The following is a 7,400-nucleotide window of genomic DNA, read 5'->3' as shown; positions in this document are numbered from 1 at the left end:
AGTTTTATCGCATTTGGCTCTATTTGTTTTTACCAGCAAATGAACATAAAAGTACAATAATTTTACATTAAATGTTTTTCATTTAACAGACCTCAAATCGATGCGCATCTTGCGTCGGCGATGTACATCAGAGGAAGACGACAAAAGGGTACAAAATAAAAGAAAAGAATGACATAGATTAACAAAGAATGTGAGACAAATATTGTCTCTGTTTTACATAATTATGATCTTTTTAAGAAATAATTACATAATTGAATGAATATTATCCACACGTTCATATTCCACTCGTAATGAAAAAATATCTATATATCGTGGATGTTATAGTGAGACACACACATAGGCAGTGGCAGTGAGAGGGAGACGCTGAATACTGAGGATTAACTACAAAGAGAGACTATGTAAAAGGGTTTAGAATGGTGTAAACGAATAATGAAGAAAATCGGAAGTGATCTTGTTTAGTGAGGCATAAATTAAATCTAAGTTGAGGTGTTTGGGAGGGAACATGAACTGAGTCACCCCAGTATGAAGCACTAGCCATCTTGATGGATAATTTTACCAGAACGTTCGAATTTTGCATCTATGATTGAACTCTGTGTTCTTGGAACGGAGATAGTGCAGCCGTACCAAACCAAGACACTAATAGAGACGCCAGTTATACCAAGTCTCGAGCAAAGTCAGTACTTACTGAAATACTTTTTAGAGGTAGGTAGGACATTCTCTCCGACTATGGATCAAATGGGAAACTAATCCTACAGGAAACTCAAACATTTGTGGGTAATGGTAAATAACTTACATGAGATAGGAAACTTTCAATTTTATTGGCCAACTGTCAGTGCGCGGATAGACTGAGGCCAGGTCTCGTACTGAGTTTAAACTGTCAGATATGTTTATTGACTATGTACGTAGCTATTACTTCGAACCTCGAACCTGCAACCCATTTCCACGCGACATACGGGAATCTACGTCTACGTATGGTGCATGTCAGAGGGTTCCTTCTACCACTACTCGTTACTCGTTTTCCTGTTACACTCGCAAATAGACGCAAGGGAGAAAACGTCTATATCTCGTAATTTCTCTTATCTTCGTGGTTGTTACGCTAAATGTACGTTGCTGACAGTAGAGCAGTTATACAGTCAACATCAACTGCCGACTCTCAAAATTTTCTCGATAGTGTTTCGCTAAAAGAACGCCGTCTTCTCTTCAGGGATTCCTGTTTGATTTTACGAAGCATCTCCATAACACGAGGGTTGCCCATTACGTGTGTATTATTTGAAGTCCTGAGGGAGCGCGCCAAGTTTCTGTCACTTCCGACTGATAGCGTAGCTGCAGGACAGATTCAAAATGCCGTCTGTAGGTGATGTACGTTACAAGCAACGCGCCGTCGTTGAATTTCTCACTGCAGAGAAAGAAACTGTGTGGAATACTCACAAACGCTTGTGCAATGTCTATGGAGCATCTGCTGTCAACAGAAGTACAGTTAGTCGCTGGCACGGAGGGTGAGGTCATCAGAAGGCCGTTCGGTGGAGCTCCAAGACTTGCAACGGTCGAGGAGACCATCCACGGTTGTCACTACCGACATGTTGCAGCGGGCTGAAGTTGCCATTCGCGGGAACAGACGCGTTACGACTCTCGGCAGTTGGAAGACATTTGAGGACAATGAGGAGGTGGTTCACTCAGCGAAGAACTGGCTCCACCACCAGATCAAGGATTGGTGCCGACAGGGCATACACACCCTTGTTTCACGTTGGAGGAAGGCCATAGAATGGGATGGAGATTACGTGGAAAAATAGGGTGTGTAGGCAAAATACCATTCTTTCATGTGTCTAATTCTCATTGTGTTCAATAAAGAATTGGTGAAGGAAAAAAATGCGGCGCATTACATTCTGAGCAACCCTCGTACTTGTGTATTGATCTAACCTACCACTAACAAATCTAGAAGTGCGTCTCTAATTTGATTCGATGTCTTCCTTCAATCCGACCTGAAGAGAATCCCAGACACTCGAGCAGTACTCAAGAATGGGTCCCACTAGTGTCACATAGGCGATCTCCTTTACAGATGAGCTACACATCCCTGAACTTTTCCCACTAAACCTAAGTCGACCATTCGCCTTCGCTAGCTACCCTTTACTACCCCTTACGTGCTCATTCCATTCCATTTCATTTCGCTTTGCAATGTTTTGCGTTGATATTGTATCAATGTGACTATGCCAAGAAGTACACTACTAATGCTGTATTCGAACATTATGGGATTAGTTTTCATACTCATCTGCATTAACTTACATTTTCATACATTTAGAGCAGGCTGCCACTCACCTCACCTATTAGAAATTTCTCTAAGTCACCTTGTATGCTGTAAGAGTTACTCAAGGACGACGCCTTCCCCTACACCAGAGAGCCATCGCCAAACAACCTAAGAATGCTGCTCACCCTACCTGTCAGATAATTTACGCACATAGGGAATACGAATGGTACTCTCACACTTCTCTGGAGCAGTCATGACGATATACTGGTCTGCGATGTAGTCTTGTCATCGAGGACAACGGGTTGGGGTGTATTATTTAAGAGGTCTTCGAGCCACTCACATATCTGGGAACCTATTCTGTATGCTCGTACCTTCGTTAATAACGTGCAGTGGTGCACCGTATCAAAAGCTTTCTGAAAATCTAGAAATATGGAATCTGTCTGCTATCTTTGATCCAAAGTTCATAAGGTATACTGCGAGAAGAGAGCCCAGTGAGATGCTTTCTAAGTCCGTGCTGATTTATGGGCTGCAGCCTTCCCATCTCAAGGAAATTTATTATATTCGAACTGTGAAAACGTTCAGGAACTCTGCAACAAGCCGATATTAAGGATATTGGTCTGTAATTATGCGGGTCCGTTCTTTTGCCCTTTTTATATGCTGGAGTTACCTGCCCTTTTTTCTGGTCGCTTGAGGCTATGCAGTGGGCGAGAAATTTGCTACAATGTGAAGCTAATTAAGGACCAAAGCGCACCCTCTATACAGCCGAAAAGGGATTCCGTCTGAACGTGGCGGCTTATTTGTTTCCAGCTATTTCAGTAGTTTCTATGCGCCAGAAAGGGCCGTTTTGGAGTCTCTACGAAGGCCAGACGCCGGCATGTTTGGGCGATCCTCCTGTATGAATGATTTCTGAAACGCGAAATTATTGCCACACCAGACTTGTTGAAAAGTGACTGGATAGCAGCCTTCGACTCGCTTAGCGATTTTATGTAGTACCAGAATTTTCTCTGATTCACGGCAAGATTTTTTGTTAAGATATGACGGTGGTAGTTGTGTGCTTCTCACACTGATCTTTTTACAGTCGCGCGAATTTCAGCTACCTCCTGCCTATCGTCATTTGCGCGTTCTTGCTTGAACCGAGAGTGCAAGAGTCTCTGCTACTTCTGCAGTCTCTTCTTTCCTCACTTCAGGACGCCAAACGTGTATCTGTGTTATGTGCATTGAAGCTTCCTCTTTTTAGTGTTGTACGTAATTAGCGTAATTAAATAAATGAAAATGGTGAAGTCTTATGCCACCACACAGCCTGTCCTTCTGGAACAGGAAGAACATGAATGTATGGTTCAGTGATAAACTGCAGTAAAGTTTGTAATTTAATCTAGGATATGACATCAGCTATGGATGTTATAAAACAAACGCCTCGTTTTCGCGTAGTAAGCAAGCAATGATGATGAAAATTTCTTCCAGAACCAGGATTTGGGTACTAGCGCAAAAACATGTAGTTAGCGACCTCAGTTGTGATGGCAGTGATGGATTCTTTGTTGCACTATTTATATGCAGTGTCTATATTTTCCGTACACGTGTTGCAACAGATGACAGATGGTCTTCGTTCAAGATGAGAAGTTTCGTATTTGTTTTGTATCGGTGTTACTTTCTCGCGCATTAGTGTTTCAGACATCATACGCTGTATCGAAGTTTCATTCTTATATCGCTAACAGCATAATGTGAATAATGTCTTGTCTCTGTAATTCGCAGAAGGATTCTGTAACTGTGAAATGCACCGTGTCCACTACACTAACATGTTTCATCTCTTTGTTTGTCAGTGCTTTGTTTCCACTTGAATACATCTGCATTCAACCGAGAATCGACGCGGAAACTAGACCACCAGTTACAATAATGTAAGCCGTGGCTCTGGCGCTCGTAAAGGCAAAGATCAGCGAAGAAGCCTCCCTTCTGCAGAGGTCCAAGATGAGGAGTGAAGAAATCGACTCCTGCACGGTGTTTACGACGGAGGAAGTTCCTTATCGCTTATTTTTGCAGAGTCGTCGCGTAAGCCCCTGCCATTGTAGCTAGGGCAATTTTTGTAGCTCCAACACCAAGCCCTGAACCCGCATTTAAATAATGTGGTCATAACCTGGGTAAGATACGACACAGTTGATCTGAGGTTACTGATGTGGGTATTATACGTAGTACAACGGATTTTGAATTTATTCGAGATTAAGGCAAGCGTCAGTTCCGGGAACTTGTCACACGCGAGTAACCCATTGGCGTTTAAAGACACGATCAAAAAATTGAAACGAAAATATTATGGGAAAAAAATGAAACTTTATTCACCCTATGATTCAAATTGCGATACAATCGACTCGAGTCATAATTGTTATCTTTACACGCAAAAAATAAAGGGAAATTTTGTAAAAATACAAAAAAATTTAGTTTTAAAATTTAATTGTGAATCCAGGTAAACATATGATCGGTTAGGAAGACTGGCAAAGGAAAGATGCTAATGCCAAACGAACAAAGGGCAAACCCAATAAATATCGAACTAAAAGTACAGAAATAAGAAAAGATAAAATAGAAATGTATATCAAAGGGTAGGAATATATGGCACCGTGGTACGAAGAACGATCAACGTGAAAAGGTAAATCATCCGCAGTTGTGGTCACAGTTCTGACCGGAACAGAAGTAACGAAGAACCATCAGAATCACAAACTAGAATGATCGTGTTTGATATAGGTAGTAACTAATACGGCTGCCAGCATTTGTAGAATAAGACACGTCACGTAGGATTTCCGTAGTAGCATACTTACTGCACTGACTAAAACTATTTAGGGCACTCCATTACGAATGGCCAGTATTCAGGGATATGACAGGAATGATCATTCGAAACAAAACAGGGCTGAAGAATGAATACCTTAAGAGCACCTGTTCATCTTCGATACTGTGAACCACATCTCTTCTACTGAATAAGGGCTCATAGCTCGTAAGCCGGCCCCGGGGGGCCGAGCGGTTCTAGGCGCTACAGTCTGGAACCGCGCGGCCGCTACGGTCGCAGGTTCGAATCCTGCCTCGGGCATGGATGTGTGTGATGTCCTTAGGTTAGTTAGGTTTAAGTAGTTCTAAGTTCTAGGGGACTGATGACCTTAGAAGTTAAGTCCCATAGTGCTCAGAGCCATTTTCTTTCATAGCTCGTAAGGTTTGCATTTGAGAGCATTTAATAAATTTTTTTTTCTTCTTTTGGTCCATACTATGCCCCCTCCCCCACTCCAAATATGGAAACCAAAGAGCTTAAAGTAGATGCGAGTTTTTTCATGTTACTGATGAAGTGTTCACAGCTCTTAAGATATGGATATTAGAACTCATGCTTACTGGACTCTTTTACCTTGAATGAGCTTTCCTGTTATATTACTGTATACTGAACATTCCTCCTGGGACACCCTTCATTTGTAAAAACTGTTGGAAGCGGCGTGAGAAATCATTTCCCTAAACAGCAGAGACTAGCAATATGTTGAAGAGTAAAAAAAGATGACTGTTTACGGAAAATCATTTCGGCATCGTAACAACCTAAAAAAGTGAAAAGCTGTTGTGACTCTCTGCTTCGTGGTGATATGAAAATTTATAAAGCTCACAACATAGAGGAGGAATTCGGCGGTGTAATATGGAATAGAAGTACCGGAAATGTAAATGAATAATGATGATCTGCCGAGAGAATGAGTAACTTAAGTTATGTACAAAAATAAAAAATTATAACAATATAAAAAATAATAACAATGGAGTCACGTTAAGATCATGAGTATAAGGCAATAGTGTATGAAGGTCTATTGTCTTCTAACTTTTGTTTCAGTGGAGCTGTCAGAAGAAGTATAAATATTTGCTGCAATATTGCTGTTTATTGCCGAATCTCACATAGTACTTCTTTGTAGAATTCACGATATTTTAGAAGATAATTTAATTGAAGCCGTCGGCAGCTTTGCAAGTAGCTCAAATCGAGAGAACATCAAGGAATAACGAATATAATGACGGAAAAAAAAATCGGAACCCCAAGAAGGAGATGTACAACCTAAGCGAAAGTTGGTATGCATGTTTCTGCATCTGAAACATGACGTAAGTCAAATTTCGCGCAAGTCGCATTAGAGTGCAAATCAGGTTTCCTATAAATACACGCTGTAACGGTCGTGAGCGTCAGTTACTTTTGAGATTGGACGTGGTGAGCTGATGTTAGTCTAGAAAACTGTTAAGAGGATAATTATGCCATGATCAGCGCCTCACTGTGCTTGAACGAGGTCGTGTAAAAGGGCTACGAGAAGCTGAATGTTCCATCTGTGATACTGCAGAAAGACTTCGCAGAAATGTAGCCACTGTACACGACTGCTGGCCGCGGTGGTCACGGGAATGTACGGTCGGAAGATGACCGGTATGCGGACGGCCGCGTGGACTGCCGAGAGGGAAGACCGTAGTGTTCGGAGTGTGGCTCTGGAGCATCGCACGGCATATGTAGCAGCAATTTGAGCAGCAGTTGGCACTACTGTGACACACCGGATTGTTCAAAATCGATTACTTCAACGACAGCTCCGAGCTTGGCGCCCACAGCGTGCATTCCACTGACCCTAAACAGCCGCCATTTGTGACGTTAGTGGTGTCAAGTGAGTGCAGGGTGAAGGTCTTTTGTGTTTTCTGATGATAGATGGTCCTGCTTAGGTGCCGGTGATGGCCGTACGTTAGCTATGAGAATGGCATTTGAGAGCCATCAACGAACCTGTCTGCTTGCTAGCCTCACCCGATCTACACCTGCGGTTATGGTCCGGGGAGCGATCTCGTATGACAGCAGGAGTACTCTTGTGGCTATCCCAAGCACCCTGACTGTAAATCTGAACTTCAATCTGGCGATTCGAACAGTTGTGCTGCGATTCATGAACAGCATTCCAGGGATTGTTTTCCAACAGGATAACGCTCGCCCACATATCGCTGTCGTAACCAAACATGCTCTACGGGGTGTCGACATGTTGCCTTGGAGTGCTCGTCACCAGATCGGTCCACATCATCGGATGACAACGCCAGCGTCATCCACAAACGTCATTAACCGTCCCTGTACTGAGCGACCAAGTGCAACAGCCTTGGAAATCCATCCCACAAACTGACATCCACACAATGGATGCACGTCGGCATG

Source organism: Schistocerca cancellata, chromosome 8, assembly GCF_023864275.1.
Source record: "Schistocerca cancellata isolate TAMUIC-IGC-003103 chromosome 8, iqSchCanc2.1, whole genome shotgun sequence".
Taxonomy (NCBI): Eukaryota; Metazoa; Arthropoda; class Insecta; order Orthoptera; family Acrididae; genus Schistocerca; species Schistocerca cancellata.
The sequence above is the reverse complement of the archived record's forward strand: the minus strand, read 5'-3'. Positions refer to the sequence as shown.